The sequence below is a fragment of the Elephas maximus genome, chromosome X, assembly GCF_024166365.1.
Source record: "Elephas maximus indicus isolate mEleMax1 chromosome X, mEleMax1 primary haplotype, whole genome shotgun sequence".
Lineage (NCBI taxonomy): Eukaryota > Metazoa > Chordata > Mammalia > Proboscidea > Elephantidae > Elephas > Elephas maximus.
In genome coordinates this window covers 141,050,547-141,067,989 of record NC_064846.1, presented here as the reverse complement: position 1 = coordinate 141,067,989, position 17,443 = coordinate 141,050,547, and positions in this window count along the sequence as shown.

Sequence of the window (17,443 nt, the reverse complement as noted above, 5' to 3'; positions counted from 1 at the left end):
GGGGCAAAAACAAGGACCATGTAGTCACAGTAGGAAAACCAGATGAAAAGAAGGAGGTGAAATTGAGAAGCGAGCACAATTTGGGGCCTGTCTGTGAGCTTCATTTGGCTACACTCCTGCTGCCCCACGGTTCTTGAGAGCTGGCTCTGCCCAGGAGCTGGCATTTTTGTCCACTCCAGCTCCTTGCCACCTTACAGTGCCCTTCCGCTGGGTCTTCCCCAGTGTGCCCTCCTCTCCAGACTTTAACCTGACCTGCTACTGTGGAGGCGGCAGCTGCTCCCAGGGGTACAGTCAGCCCAGAACCAGAATCCCCTTCCCCTACAAACCCCCACCCCAAATTTGGACCATTGCAACTCTCTGCACATGTTCCCTGGCCGCCGCTCACCATGCAACCACTCTGATGCTAAGAACTAAAGAAAGAAAATATTCAAGAAAGGAAAAAGCCACCAATACAAAACTTCCAATCAGTACAATCAGCTGGTCCATGAGAACCTCACTCCAATACTTTGCCCCTGAAAGTTAGCAAATCAATGGCAGCCCTGGACTTCTGAAAGTCAGCCAGTCAGTGACCAGTACACCACCCCAGTACTGAAAGTTAGCCAGTCAGTGACAGCTTCTCGTGTCCAGACAGCAGCCAATCAGCATGCACCTGACTCTGGTGGCTGTGCTTCTGAAAGTTATCCAGGCCCTACCATCCTTACTCTAGTGACCACAGGAAAACGGGCGAAGTGAGTCCCTAAACGCTCCTCCTTCTGAACATCAGCGGACCCCTGGGTCCCCAGGCTATCCTAAACCTTATATGATCAAATCTGGCTTTGTTAGACAAAACTGCCTCTTACAAATACCACTCCCCTAGAGGCAAATGACAATTTCACTTTTTTCTCTTACATTAGATATCGGGTGAATTCACTTTTACTCCGAAAGATCACAACCCTATCAACCCTTCAACTCCTTTTTACTGACTGGGGGGAGGGGGGGCTTATGATCGAGAGACACAATGATGCGGTCTTAAGGTTTTCCAGTTCAATCTTTTCAATTCTTGCGTGGTTGCTATTACTGATAGTGTGTGTGTCTGTGTGTGTGTGTCTGTGTGTGTGTATTGGAACCCAAAATCCGAGAATGCAAAGGTAAATTTTGTGACGAATTTTCTGAACAGTTGACACTTGTTCAATGAGGAAGAAGTCCACTGCAAGCTCTTTGTACATACAGTATGCAGTGTTTATTCAATATGGGAAATGGTGGCAAGTCAGTGTTGTGGATTGAATTCTGTCCCCCAAAAATGTGTGTATCAACTGGGCTGGGCCATGATTCCCACTACTGTGACATTTTCCTATATGTTGTAAATCCTGCCTCTATGATGTTCATGAGGGAGGATGGAGCTCAGTTGTGTGAGTGAGGCAGGACTCAGTCTACAAGATTGGATTGTGTCTTGAGGCAATCTCTTGAGATATAAAAGAGAGAAGAGAGCAGAGAGATTGGGGGCGCTCATACCACCAAGAAATCTGTGCTGGGAGCAGAATGGGTCCTTTGCACCCGGGATCCATGTGCCTGAGAAGCTCCAGGACAAGGGGAAGAGGGAGCGCAAGGACCCTCCCCCAGAGCCGACAGAGAGAGAAAGCCTTCCCCTGGAGCTGATGCCCTGAATTTGGACTTCTAGCCTTCTAGGCTGTGAGAAAAGAAATTTCTCTGGCTTAAAGCCATCCACTGGGGGTATTTCTGTTATGGCAGCACTTGATAACTAAGACAGTCAGATAGAAGCTACATTATACTAACAACTTGGGGAGCCCTGGTGGTGCAGTTCTTAAGAGCTTTGCTGCAAACCAAAGGTCAGCAGTTCAAATCCACCAGCCGTTCCTTAGAAACCCTATGGGGCAGTTCTACTCTGTCCTTTCGGGTCGGTAGTCATTCGACGGCAACGGGTACAGTAGGGGACTACTCCATAATGCCCCTCAGGGGGCAAAAACAAGGACCATGTAGTCACAGTAGGAAAACCAGATGAAAAGAAGGAGGTGAAATTGAGAAGCGAGCACAATTTGGGGCCTGTCTGTGAGCTTCATTTGGCTACACTCCTGCTGCCCCACGGTTCTTGAGAGCTGGCTCTGCCCAGGAGCTGGCATTTTTGTCCACTCCAGCTCCTTGCCACCTTACAGTGCCCTTCCGCTGGGTCTTCCCCAGTGTGCCCTCCTCTCCAGACTTTAACCTGACCTGCTACTGTGGAGGCGGCAGCTGCTCCCAGGGGTACAGTCAGCCCAGAACCAGAATCCCCTTCCCCTACAAACCCCCACCCCAAATTTGGACCATTGCAACTCTCTGCACATGTTCCCTGGCCGCCGCTCACCATGCAACCACTCTGATGCTAAGAACTAAAGAAAGAAAATATTCAAGAAAGGAAAAAGCCACCAATACAAAACTTCCAATCAGTACAATCAGCTGGTCCATGAGAACCTCACTCCAATACTTTGCCCCTGAAAGTTAGCAAATCAATGGCAGCCCTGGACTTCTGAAAGTCAGCCAGTCAGTGACCAGTACACCACCCCAGTACTGAAAGTTAGCCAGTCAGTGACAGCTTCTCGTGTCCAGACAGCAGCCAATCAGCATGCACCTGACTCTGGTGGCTGTGCTTCTGAAAGTTATCCAGGCCCTACCATCCTTACTCTAGTGACCACAGGAAAACGGGCGAAGTGAGTCCCTAAACGCTCCTCCTTCTGAACATCAGCGGACCCCTGGGTCCCCAGGCTATCCTAAACCTTATATGATCAAATCTGGCTTTGTTAGACAAAACTGCCTCTTACAAATACCACTCCCCTAGAGGCAAATGACAATTTCACTTTTTTCTCTTACATTAGATATCGGGTGAATTCACTTTTACTCCGAAAGATCACAACCCTATCAACCCTTCAACTCCTTTTTACTGACTGGGGGGAGGGGGGGCTTATGATCGAGAGACACAATGATGCGGTCTTAAGGTTTTCCAGTTCAATCTTTTCAATTCTTGCGTGGTTGCTATTACTGATAGTGTGTGTGTCTGTGTGTGTGTGTCTGTGTGTGTGTACTGGAACCCAAAATCCGAGAATGCAAAGGTAAATTTTGTGACGAATTTTCTGAACAGTTGACACTTGTTCAATGAGGAAGAAGTCCACTGCAAGCTCTTTGTACATACAGTATGCAGTGTTTATTCAATATGGGAAATGGTGGCAAGTCAGTGTTGTGGATTGAATTCTGTCCCCCAAAAATGTGTGTATCAACTGGGCTGGGCCATGATTCCCACTACTGTGACATTTTCCTATATGTTGTAAATCCTGCCTCTATGATGTTCATGAGGGAGGATGGAGCTCAGTTGTGTGAGTGAGGCAGGACTCAGTCTACAAGATTGGATTGTGTCTTGAGGCAATCTCTTGAGATATAAAAGAGAGAAGAGAGCAGAGAGATTGGGGGCGCTCATACCACCAAGAAATCTGTGCTGGGAGCAGAATGGGTCCTTTGCACCCGGGATCCATGTGCCTGAGAAGCTCCAGGACAAGGGGAAGAGGGAGCGCAAGGACCCTCCCCCAGAGCCGACAGAGAGAGAAAGCCTTCCCCTGGAGCTGATGCCCTGAATTTGGACTTCTAGCCTTCTAGGCTGTGAGAAAAGAAATTTCTCTGGCTTAAAGCCATCCACTGGGGGTATTTCTGTTATGGCAGCACTTGATAACTAAGACAGTCAGATAGAAGCTACATTATACTAACAACTTGGGGAGCCCTGGTGGTGCAGTTCTTAAGAGCTTTGCTGCAAACCAAAGGTCAGCAGTTCAAATCCACCAGCCGTTCCTTAGAAACCCTATGGGGCAGTTCTACTCTGTCCTTTCGGGTCGGTAGTCATTCGACGGCAACGGGTACAGTAGGGGACTACTCCATAATGCCCCTCAGGGGGCAAAAACAAGGACCATGTAGTCACAGTAGGAAAACCAGATGAAAAGAAGGAGGTGAAATTGAGAAGCGAGCACAATTTGGGGCCTGTCTGTGAGCTTCATTTGGCTACACTCCTGCTGCCCCACGGTTCTTGAGAGCTGGCTCTGCCCAGGAGCTGGCATTTTTGTCCACTCCAGCTCCTTGCCACCTTACAGTGCCCTTCCGCTGGGTCTTCCCCAGTGTGCCCTCCTCTCCAGACTTTAACCTGACCTGCTACTGTGGAGGCGGCAGCTGCTCCCAGGGGTACAGTCAGCCCAGAACCAGAATCACCTTCTCCCACCCCCACCCATAATTGGCACCATTCCAACTGTCTGCCCAGGTTCCCTGGCTGCCCCTTACCTTGGAACCACTCTGATGCGAAGAATTAAAGAAAGAAAACCTTCAAGGAAGGAAAGAGCCACCAATACAAAACTTCCAATCGCTACAATCAGCTGCTCCAAGAAACCTCACTCCGATACTTCCCCTCTGAAAGTTAGCAAATCAATGGCAGCCCTGGACTTCTGAAAGTCAGCCAGTCAGTGACCAGGACACCGCCCCAGTACTGAAAGTTAGCCAATCAGGGACAGCTTCTCGCTTCCAGACAGCAGCCAATCAGCATGCACCTGACTCTGGTGGCTGTGCTTCTGAAAGTTAGCCAGGCCCTACCCTCCTTGCCCTAGTGACCACAGGAAAACAGGTGAAGTGAGTCCCTAAACGGTCCAACTTCTGAACATCAGCCGACCCCTGAGTCCCCAGGCTAACCTATACCTTATAAGATCAAATCTGGCTTTGACAGAGAAAAAGGCGTCTTACAAATACCACTCCCCTTGAGGCAAATGAGAATTTCACGTTCTTTTTTTGTTGTTGTTACATTCGATATCGGGTCAATTCACTGTTACTCCGAAAGTTCACAACCCCATCAACCCTTCAACTCCCGTTTCCTGACTGGGGCGGACTTATGACTGACAGACGCGATGACGCCGTCGTAAGGTTTTCATACTCAAACTTTTCCATTCTTGCGCGGATGCTATTATCTATTTTGTGTGTGTGTGTGTATTTGATCCCGAAAATCTGAAAATGCAAAGGTAAATTTTGTGATGAATCTTCTGAACAGTGGACACTTGTTAAATGAGGAAGAAATCCTTTTGAAGCTCTTTGTGCGATATGCAGTGTTTGTTCAATATAGAAAAGGGTAGAAAGTCAGTGTTGTGGATTGAATTCTGTCCCCCAAAACTGTGTGTATCAATTGGAGTGGGCCATGATTCCCAGTGCTGTGATATTTTCCTATATGTTGTAAATCCTGCCTGTGTGATGTTAATGAGGGAGGATGGGCGGCAGTTGGGTTAGTGAGGCAGGACTCAGACTACAAGTTTGGATCGTGTCTTGAGGCAATCTCTTGAGATATAAAACAGAGAAGTGAGCAGAGAGGTTGGGGGCCCTATACCACCAAGAAATCAGTGCTGGGAGCAGAGCCGGTCCTTTGGACCCGGGGTCCCTGTGCCTGAGAAGCTCCTAGGCCAGGGGAAGATTGAGGACAAGGACCCTACTCCAGAGCCAATAAAGAGAGCAAGCCACCCCCTGGAGCCGATGCCCTGATTTGGACTTCTAGAGTGTGAGAAAAGAAATTTCTCTGGCTTAAAGCCATCCACTGGTGGTATTTCTGTTATGGCAGCACTTGATAACTAAGACAGTCAGATATAAGCTATTTTGGACTAACAACTTGGGGAGCCCTGGTGGTGCAGTGCCTAAGAGCTTTGCTGCACACCAAAGGTCAGCAGTTCAAATCCACCAGCCGCTCTTTGGAAACCCTGTGGGGCAGTTCTAGGGTCGGTATGGGTCGGAATTCACTCGACGACAATGGGTACGGTACGGTACGCCTGCATAGTGCCTCTCAGGGGGTAAAAACAAGGACCTTGTAGTCACAGTACGAAAACCAGACGAAAAGAAGGAGGTGAAATTGAGAAGCGAGCACAATTTGGGGCCTGTCTGTGAGCTTCATTTAGCTACACTCCTGCTGCCCCACGGTTCTTGAGAGCTGGCTCTGCCCAGGAGCTGGCATTTTTGTCCACTCCAGCTCCTTGCCACCTTACAGTGCCCTTCCGCTGGGTCTTCCCCAGTGTGCCCTCCTCTCCAGACTTTAACCTGACCTGCTACTGTGGAGGCGGCAGCTGCTCCCAGGGGTACAGTCAGCCCAGAACCAGAATCCCCTTCCCCTACAAACCCCCACCCCAAATTTGGACCATTGCAACTCTCTGCACATGTTCCCTGGCCGCCGCTCACCATGCAACCACTCTGATGCTAAGAACTAAAGAAAGAAAATATTCAAGAAAGGAAAAAGCCACCAATACAAAACTTCCAATCAGTACAATCAGCTGGTCCATGAGAACCTCACTCCAATACTTTGCCCCTGAAAGTTAGCAAATCAATGGCAGCCCTGGACTTCTGAAAGTCAGCCAGTCAGTGACCAGTACACCACCCCAGTACTGAAAGTTAGCCAGTCAGTGACAGCTTCTCGTGTCCAGACAGCAGCCAATCAGCATGCACCTGACTCTGGTGGCTGTGCTTCTGAAAGTTAGCCAGGCCCTACCATCCTTACTCTAGTGACCACAGGAAAACGGGCGAAGTGAGTCCCTAAACGCTCCTCCTTCTGAACATCAGCGGACCCCTGGGTCCCCAGGCTATCCTAAACCTTATATGATCAAATCTGGCTTTGTTAGACAAAACTGCCTCTTACAAATACCACTCCCCTAGAGGCAAATGACAATTTCACTTTTTTCTCTTACATTAGATATCGGGTGAATTCACTTTTACTCCGAAAGATCACAACCCTATCAACCCTTCAACTCCTTTTTACTGACTGGGGGGAGGGGGGGCTTATGATCGAGAGACACAATGATGCGGTCTTAAGGTTTTCCAGTTCAATCTTTTCAATTCTTGCGTGGTTGCTATTACTGATAGTGTGTGTGTCTGTGTGTGTGTGTCTGTGTGTGTGTATTGGAACCCAAAATCCGAGAATGCAAAGGTAAATTTTGTGACGAATTTTCTGAACAGTTGACACTTGTTCAATGAGGAAGAAGTCCACTGCAAGCTCTTTGTACATACAGTATGCAGTGTTTATTCAATATGGGAAATGGTGGCAAGTCAGTGTTGTGGATTGAATTCTGTCCCCCAAAAATGTGTGTATCAACTGGGCTGGGCCATGATTCCCACTACTGTGACATTTTCCTATATGTTGTAAATCCTGCCTCTATGATGTTCATGAGGGAGGATGGAGCTCAGTTGTGTGAGTGAGGCAGGACTCAGTCTACAAGATTGGATTGTGTCTTGAGGCAATCTCTTGAGATATAAAAGAGAGAAGAGAGCAGAGAGATTGGGGGCGCTCATACCACCAAGAAATCTGTGCTGGGAGCAGAATGGGTCCTTTGCACCCGGGATCCATGTGCCTGAGAAGCTCCAGGACAAGGGGAAGAGGGAGCGCAAGGACCCTCCCCCAGAGCCGACAGAGAGAGAAAGCCTTCCCCTGGAGCTGATGCCCTGAATTTGGACTTCTAGCCTTCTAGGCTGTGAGAAAAGAAATTTCTCTGGCTTAAAGCCATCCACTGGGGGTATTTCTGTTATGGCAGCACTTGATAACTAAGACAGTCAGATAGAAGCTACATTATACTAACAACTTGGGGAGCCCTGGTGGTGCAGTTCTTAAGAGCTTTGCTGCAAACCAAAGGTCAGCAGTTCAAATCCACCAGCCGTTCCTTAGAAACCCTATGGGGCAGTTCTACTCTGTCCTTTCGGGTCGGTAGTCATTCGACGGCAACGGGTACAGTAGGGGACTACTCCATAATGCCCCTCAGGGGGCAAAAACAAGGACCATGTAGTCACAGTAGGAAAACCAGATGAAAAGAAGGAGGTGAAATTGAGAAGCGAGCACAATTTGGGGCCTGTCTGTGAGCTTCATTTGGCTACACTCCTGCTGCCCCACGGTTCTTGAGAGCTGGCTCTGCCCAGGAGCTGGCATTTTTGTCCACTCCAGCTCCTTGCCACCTTACAGTGCCCTTCCGCTGGGTCTTCCCCAGTGTGCCCTCCTCTCCAGACTTTAACCTGACCTGCTACTGTGGAGGCGGCAGCTGCTCCCAGGGGTACAGTCAGCCCAGAACCAGAATCACCTTCTCCCACCCCCACCCATAATTGACACCATTCCAACTGTCTGCCCAGGTTCCCTGGCTGCCCCTTACCTTGGAACCACTCTGATGCGAAGAATTAAAGAAAGAAAACCTTCAAGGAAGGAAAGAGCCACCAATACAAAACTTCCAATCGCTACAATCAGCTGCTCCAAGAAACCTCACTCCGATACTTCCCCTCTGAAAGTTAGCAAATCAATGGCAGCCCTGGACTTCTGAAAGTCAGCCAGTCAGTGACCAGGACACCGCCCCAGTACTGAAAGTTAGCCAATCAGGGACAGCTTCTCGCTTCCAGACAGCAGCCAATCAGCATGCACCTGACTCTGGTGGCTGTGCTTCTGAAAGTTAGCCAGGCCCTACCCTCCTTGCCCTAGTGACCACAGGAAAACAGGTGAAGTGAGTCCCTAAACGGTCCAACTTCTGAACATCAGCCGACCCCTGAGTCCCCAGGCTAACCTATACCTTATAAGATCAAATCTGGCTTTGACAGAGAAAAAGGCGTCTTACAAATACCACTCCCCTTGAGGCAAATGAGAATTTCACGTTCTTTTTTTGTTGTTGTTACATTCGATATCGGGTCAATTCACTGTTACTCCGAAAGTTCACAACCCCATCAACCCTTCAACTCCCGTTTCCTGACTGGGGCGGACTTATGACTGACAGACGCGATGACGCCGTCGTAAGGTTTTCATACTCAAACTTTTCCATTCTTGCGCGGATGCTATTATCTATTTTGTGTGTGTGTGTGTATTTGATCCCGAAAATCTGAAAATGCAAAGGTAAATTTTGTGATGAATCTTCTGAACAGTGGACACTTGTTAAATGAGAAAGAAATCCTTTTGAAGCTCTTTGTGCGATATGCAGTGTTTGTTCAATATAGAAAAGGGTAGAAAGTCAGTGTTGTGGATTGAATTCTGTCCCCCAAAACTGTGTGTATCAATTGGAGTGGGCCATGATTCCCAGTGCTGTGATATTTTCCTATATGTTGTAAATCCTGCCTGTGTGATGTTAATGAGGGAGGATGGGCGGCAGTTGGGTTAGTGAGGCAGGACTCAGACTACAAGTTTGGATCGTGTCTTGAGGCAATCTCTTGAGATATAAAAGAGAGAAGTGAGCAGAGAGGTTGGGGGCCCTATACCACCAAGAAATCAGTGCTGGGAGCAGAGCCGGTCCTTTGGACCCGGGGTCCCTGTGCCTGAGAAGCTCCTAGGCCAGGGGAAGATTGAGGACAAGGACCCTAATCCAGAGCCAATAAAGAGAGCAAGCCACCCCCTGGAGCCGATGCCCTGATTTGGACTTCTAGAGTGTGAGAAAAGAAATTTCTCTGGCTTAAAGCCATCCACTGGTGGTATTTCTGTTATGGCAGCACTTGATAACTAAGACAGTCAGATATAAGCTATTTTGGACTAACAACTTGGGGAGCCCTGGTGGTGCAGTGCCTAAGAGCTTTGCTGCACACCAAAGGTCAGCAGTTCAAATCCACCAGCCGCTCTTTGGAAACCCTGTGGGGCAGTTCTAGGGTCGGTATGGGTCGGAATTCACTCGACGACAATGGGTACGGTACGGTACTCCTGCATAGTGCCTCTCAGGGGGTAAAAACAAGGACCTTGTAGTCACAGTACGAAAACCAGATGAAAAGAAGGAGGTGAAATTGAGAAGCGAGCACAATTTGGGGCCTGTCTGTGAGCTTCATTTAGCTACACTCCTGCTGCCCCACGGTTCTTGAGAGCTGGCTCTGCCCAGGAGCTGGCATTTTTGTCCACTCCAGCTCCTTGCCACCTTACAGTGCCCTTCCGCTGGGTCTTCCCCAGTGTGCCCTCCTCTCCAGACTTTAACCTGACCTGCTACTGTGGAGGCGGCAGCTGCTCCCAGGGGTACAGTCAGCCCAGAACCAGAATCCCCTTCCCCTACAAACCCCCACCCCAAATTTGGACCGTTGCAACTCTCTGCACATGTTCCCTGGCCGCCGCTCACCATGCAACCACTCTGATGCTAAGAACTAAAGAAAGAAAATATTCAAGAAAGGAAAAAGCCACCAATACAAAACTTCCAATCAGTACAATCAGCTGGTCCATGAGAACCTCACTCCAATACTTTGCCCCTGAAAGTTAGCAAATCAATGGCAGCCCTGGACTTCTGAAAGTCAGCCAGTCAGTGACCAGTACACCACCCCAGTACTGAAAGTTAGCCAGTCAGTGACAGCTTCTCGTGTCCAGACAGCAGCCAATCAGCATGCACCTGACTCTGGTGGCTGTGCTTCTGAAAGTTAGCCAGGCCCTACCATCCTTACTCTAGTGACCACAGGAAAACGGGCGAAGTGAGTCCCTAAACGCTCCTCCTTCTGAACATCAGCGGACCCCTGGGTCCCCAGGCTATCCTAAACCTTATATGATCAAATCTGGCTTTGTTAGACAAAACTGCCTCTTACAAATACCACTCCCCTAGAGGCAAATGACAATTTCACTTTTTTCTCTTACATTAGATATCGGGTGAATTCACTTTTACTCCGAAAGATCACAACCCTATCAACCCTTCAACTCCTTTTTACTGACTGGGGGGAGGGGGGGCTTATGATCGAGAGACACAATGATGCGGTCTTAAGGTTTTCCAGTTCAATCTTTTCAATTCTTGCGTGGTTGCTATTACTGATAGTGTGTGTGTCTGTGTGTGTGTGTCTGTGTGTGTGTATTGGAACCCAAAATCCGAGAATGCAAAGGTAAATTTTGTGACGAATTTTCTGAACAGTTGACACTTGTTCAATGAGGAAGAAGTCCACTGCAAGCTCTTTGTACATACAGTATGCAGTGTTTATTCAATATGGGAAATGGTGGCAAGTCAGTGTTGTGGATTGAATTCTGTCCCCCAAAAATGTGTGTATCAACTGGGCTGGGCCATGATTCCCACTACTGTGACATTTTCCTATATGTTGTAAATCCTGCCTCTATGATGTTCATGAGGGAGGATGGAGCTCAGTTGTGTGAGTGAGGCAGGACTCAGTCTACAAGATTGGATTGTGTCTTGAGGCAATCTCTTGAGATATAAAAGAGAGAAGAGAGCAGAGAGATTGGGGGCGCTCATACCACCAAGAAATCTGTGCTGGGAGCAGAATGGGTCCTTTGCACCCGGGATCCATGTGCCTGAGAAGCTCCAGGACAAGGGGAAGAGGGAGCGCAAGGACCCTCCCCCAGAGCCGACAGAGAGAGAAAGCCTTCCCCTGGAGCTGATGCCCTGAATTTGGACTTCTAGCCTTCTAGGCTGTGAGAAAAGAAATTTCTCTGGCTTAAAGCCATCCACTGGGGGTATTTCTGTTATGGCAGCACTTGATAACTAAGACAGTCAGATAGAAGCTACATTATACTAACAACTTGGGGAGCCCTGGTGGTGCAGTTCTTAAGAGCTTTGCTGCAAACCAAAGGTCAGCAGTTCAAATCCACCAGCCGTTCCTTAGAAACCCTATGGGGCAGTTCTACTCTGTCCTTTCGGGTCGGTAGTCATTCGACGGCAACGGGTACAGTAGGGGACTACTCCATAATGCCCCTCAGGGGGCAAAAACAAGGACCATGTAGTCACAGTAGGAAAACCAGATGAAAAGAAGGAGGTGAAATTGAGAAGCGAGCACAATTTGGGGCCTGTCTGTGAGCTTCATTTGGCTACACTCCTGCTGCCCCACGGTTCTTGAGAGCTGGCTCTGCCCAGGAGCTGGCATTTTTGTCCACTCCAGCTCCTTGCCACCTTACAGTGCCCTTCCGCTGGGTCTTCCCCAGTGTGCCCTCCTCTCCAGACTTTAACCTGACCTGCTACTGTGGAGGCGGCAGCTGCTCCCAGGGGTACAGTCAGCCCAGAACCAGAATCCCCTTCCCCTACAAACCCCCACCCCAAATTTGGACCATTGCAACTCTCTGCACATGTTCCCTGGCCGCCGCTCACCATGCAACCACTCTGATGCTAAGAACTAAAGAAAGAAAATATTCAAGAAAGGAAAAAGCCACCAATACAAAACTTCCAATCAGTACAATCAGCTGGTCCATGAGAACCTCACTCCAATACTTTGCCCCTGAAAGTTAGCAAATCAATGGCAGCCCTGGACTTCTGAAAGTCAGCCAGTCAGTGACCAGTACACCACCCCAGTACTGAAAGTTAGCCAGTCAGTGACAGCTTCTCGTGTCCAGACAGCAGCCAATCAGCATGCACCTGACTCTGGTGGCTGTGCTTCTGAAAGTTATCCAGGCCCTACCATCCTTACTCTAGTGACCACAGGAAAACGGGCGAAGTGAGTCCCTAAACGCTCCTCCTTCTGAACATCAGCGGACCCCTGGGTCCCCAGGCTATCCTAAACCTTATATGATCAAATCTGGCTTTGTTAGACAAAACTGCCTCTTACAAATACCACTCCCCTAGAGGCAAATGACAATTTCACTTTTTTCTCTTACATTAGATATCGGGTGAATTCACTTTTACTCCGAAAGATCACAACCCTATCAACCCTTCAACTCCTTTTTACTGACTGGGGGGAGGGGGGGCTTATGATCGAGAGACACAATGATGCGGTCTTAAGGTTTTCCAGTTCAATCTTTTCAATTCTTGCGTGGTTGCTATTACTGATAGTGTGTGTGTCTGTGTGTGTGTGTCTGTGTGTGTGTACTGGAACCCAAAATCCGAGAATGCAAAGGTAAATTTTGTGACGAATTTTCTGAACAGTTGACACTTGTTCAATGAGGAAGAAGTCCACTGCAAGCTCTTTGTACATACAGTATGCAGTGTTTATTCAATATGGGAAATGGTGGCAAGTCAGTGTTGTGGATTGAATTCTGTCCCCCAAAAATGTGTGTATCAACTGGGCTGGGCCATGATTCCCACTACTGTGACATTTTCCTATATGTTGTAAATCCTGCCTCTATGATGTTCATGAGGGAGGATGGAGCTCAGTTGTGTGAGTGAGGCAGGACTCAGTCTACAAGATTGGATTGTGTCTTGAGGCAATCTCTTGAGATATAAAAGAGAGAAGAGAGCAGAGAGATTGGGGGCGCTCATACCACCAAGAAATCTGTGCTGGGAGCAGAATGGGTCCTTTGCACCCGGGATCCATGTGCCTGAGAAGCTCCAGGACAAGGGGAAGAGGGAGCGCAAGGACCCTCCCCCAGAGCCGACAGAGAGAGAAAGCCTTCCCCTGGAGCTGATGCCCTGAATTTGGACTTCTAGCCTTCTAGGCTGTGAGAAAAGAAATTTCTCTGGCTTAAAGCCATCCACTGGGGGTATTTCTGTTATGGCAGCACTTGATAACTAAGACAGTCAGATAGAAGCTACATTATACTAACAACTTGGGGAGCCCTGGTGGTGCAGTTCTTAAGAGCTTTGCTGCAAACCAAAGGTCAGCAGTTCAAATCCACCAGCCGTTCCTTAGAAACCCTATGGGGCAGTTCTACTCTGTCCTTTCGGGTCGGTAGTCATTCGACGGCAACGGGTACAGTAGGGGACTACTCCATAATGCCCCTCAGGGGGCAAAAACAAGGACCATGTAGTCACAGTAGGAAAACCAGATGAAAAGAAGGAGGTGAAATTGAGAAGCGAGCACAATTTGGGGCCTGTCTGTGAGCTTCATTTGGCTACACTCCTGCTGCCCCACGGTTCTTGAGAGCTGGCTCTGCCCAGGAGCTGGCATTTTTGTCCACTCCAGCTCCTTGCCACCTTACAGTGCCCTTCCGCTGGGTCTTCCCCAGTGTGCCCTCCTCTCCAGACTTTAACCTGACCTGCTACTGTGGAGGCGGCAGCTGCTCCCAGGGGTACAGTCAGCCCAGAACCAGAATCCCCTTCCCCTACAAACCCCCACCCCAAATTTGGACCGTTGCAACTCTCTGCACATGTTCCCTGGCCGCCGCTCACCATGCAACCACTCTGATGCTAAGAATTAAAGAAAGAAAATATTCAAGAAAGGAAAGAGCCACCAATACAAAACTTCCAATCAGTACAATCAGCTGGTCCATGAGAACCTCACTCCAATACTTTGCCCCTGAAAGTTAGCAAATCAATGGCAGCCCTGGACTTCTGAAAGTCAGCCAGTCAGTGACCAGTACACCACCCCAGTACTGAAAGTTAGCCAGTCAGTGACAGCTTCTCGTGTCCAGACAGCAGCCAATCAGCATGCACCTGACTCTGGTGGCTGTGCTTCTGAAAGTTATCCAGGCCCTACCATCCTTACTCTAGTGACCACAGGAAAACGGGTGAAGTGAGTCCCTAAACGCTCCTCCTTCTGAACATCAGCGGACCCCTGGGTCCCCAGGCTATCCTAAACCTTGTATGATCAAATCTGGCTTTGTTAGACAAAACTGCCTCTTACAAATACCACTCCCCTAGAGGCAAATGACAATTTCACTTTTTTCTCTTACATTAGATATCCGGTGAATTCACTTTTACTCCGAAAGATCACAACCCTATCAACCCTTCAACTCCTTTTTACTGACTGGGGGGAGGGGGGGCTTATGATCGAGAGACACAATGATGCGGTCTTAAGGTTTTCCAGTTCAATCTTTTCAATTCTTGCGTGGTTGCTATTGCTGATATTGTGTGTGTGTGTGTGTATGTGTGTGTGTGTCTGTGTGTGTGTGTCTGTGTATTGGAACCCAAAATCCGAGAATGCAAAGGTAAATTTTGTGACGAATTTTCTGAACAGTTGACACTTGTTCAATGAGGAAGAAGTCCATTGCAAGCTCTTTGTACATACAGTATGCAGTGTTTATTCAATATGGGAAATGGTGGCAAGTCAGTGTTGTGGATTGAATTCTGTCCCCCAAAAATGTGTGTATCAACTGGGCTGGGCCATGATTCCCACTACTGTGACATTTTCCTATATGTCGTAAATCCTGCCTCTATGATGTTCATGAGGGAGGATGGAGCTCAGTTGTGTGAGTGAGGCAGGACTCAGTCTACAAGATTGGATTGTGTCTTGAGGCAATCTCTTGAGATATAAAAGAGAGAAGAGAGCAGAGAGATTGGGGGCGCTCATACCACCAAGAAATCTGTGCTGGGAGCAGAATGGGTCCTTTGCACCCGGGATCCATGTGCCTGAGAAGCTCCAGGACAAGGGGAAGAGGGAGCGCAAGGACCCTCCCCCAGAGCCGACAGAGAGAGAAAGCCTTCCCCTGGAGCTGATGCCCTGAATTTGGACTTCTAGCCTTCTAGGCTGTGAGAAAAGAAATTTCTCTGGCTTAAAGCCATCCACTGGGGGTATTTCTGTTATGGCAGCACTTGATAACTAAGACAGTCAGACAGAAGCTACATTATACTAACAACTTGGGGAGCCCTGGTGGTGCAGTTCTTAAGAGCTTTGCTGCAAACCAAAGGTCAGCAGTTCAAATCCACCAGCCGTTCCTTAGAAACCCTATGGGGCAGTTCTACTCTGTCCTTTCGGGTCGGTAGTCATTCGACGGCAACGGGTACAGTAGGGGACTACTCCATAATGCCCCTCAGGGGGCAAAAACAAGGACCATGTAGTCACAGTAGGAAAACCAGATGAAAAGAAGGAGGTGAAATTGAGAAGCGAGCACAATTTGGGGCCTGTCTGTGAGCTTCATTTGGCTACACTCCTGCTGCCCCACGGTTCTTGAGAGCTGGCTCTGCCCAGGAGCTGGCATTTTTGTCCACTCCAGCTCCTTGCCACCTTACAGTGCCCTTCCGCTGGGTCTTCCCCAGTGTGCCCTCCTCTCCAGACTTTAACCTGACCTGCTACTGTGGAGGCGGCAGCTGCTCCCAGGGGTACAGTCAGCCCAGAACCAGAATCCCCTTCCCCTACAAACCCCCACCCCAAATTTGGACCGTTGCAACTCTCTGCACATGTTCCCTGGCCGCCGCTCACCATGCAACCACTCTGATGCTAAGAATTAAAGAAAGAAAATATTCAAGAAAGGAAAGAGCCACCAATACAAAACTTCCAATCAGTACAATCAGCTGGTCCATGAGAACCTCACTCCAATACTTTGCCCCTGAAAGTTAGCAAATCAATGGCAGCCCTGGACTTCTGAAAGTCAGCCAGTCAGTGACCAGTACACCACCCCAGTACTGAAAGTTAGCCAGTCAGTGACAGCTTCTCGTGTCCAGACAGCAGCCAATCAGCATGCACCTGACTCTGGTGGCTGTGCTTCTGAAAGTTATCCAGGCCCTACCATCCTTACTCTAGTGACCACAGGAAAACGGGTGAAGTGAGTCCCTAAACGCTCCTCCTTCTGAACATCAGCGGACCCCTGGGTCCCCAGGCTATCCTAAACCTTGTATGATCAAATCTGGCTTTGTTAGACAAAACTGCCTCTTACAAATACCACTCCCCTAGAGGCAAATGACAATTTCACTTTTTTCTCTTACATTAGATATCCGGTGAATTCACTTTTACTCCGAAAGATCACAACCCTATCAACCCTTCAACTCCTTTTTACTGACTGGGGGGAGGGGGGGCTTATGATCGAGAGACACAATGATGCGGTCTTAAGGTTTTCCAGTTCAATCTTTTCAATTCTTGCGTGGTTGCTATTGCTGATATTGTGTGTGTGTGTGTGTATGTGTGTGTGTGTCTGTGTGTGTGTGTCTGTGTATTGGAACCCAAAATCCGAGAATGCAAAGGTAAATTTTGTGACGAATTTTCTGAACAGTTGACACTTGTTCAATGAGGAAGAAGTCCATTGCAAGCTCTTTGTACATACAGTATGCAGTGTTTATTCAATATGGGAAATGGTGGCAAGTCAGTGTTGTGGATTGAATTCTGTCCCCCAAAAATGTGTGTATCAACTGGGCTGGGCCATGATTCCCACTACTGTGACATTTTCCTATATGTCGTAAATCCTGCCTCTATGATGTTCATGAGGGAGGATGGAGCTCAGTTGTGTGAGTGAGGCAGGACTCAGTCTACAAGATTGGATTGTGTCTTGAGGCAATCTCTTGAGATATAAAAGAGAGAAGAGAGCAGAGAGATTGGGGGCGCTCATACCACCAAGAAATCTGTGCTGGGAGCAGAATGGGTCCTTTGCACCCGGGATCCATGTGCCTGAGAAGCTCCAGGACAAGGGGAAGAGGGAGCGCAAGGACCCTCCCCCAGAGCCGACAGAGAGAGAAAGCCTTCCCCTGGAGCTGATGCCCTGAATTTGGACTTCTAGCCTTCTAGGCTGTGAGAAAAGAAATTTCTCTGGCTTAAAGCCATCCACTGGGGGTATTTCTGTTATGGCAGCACTTGATAACTAAGACAGTCAGACAGAAGCTACATTATACTAACAACTTGGGGAGCCCTGGTGGTGCAGTTCTTAAGAGCTTTGCTGCAAACCAAAGGTCAGCAGTTCAAATCCACCAGCCGTTCCTTAGAA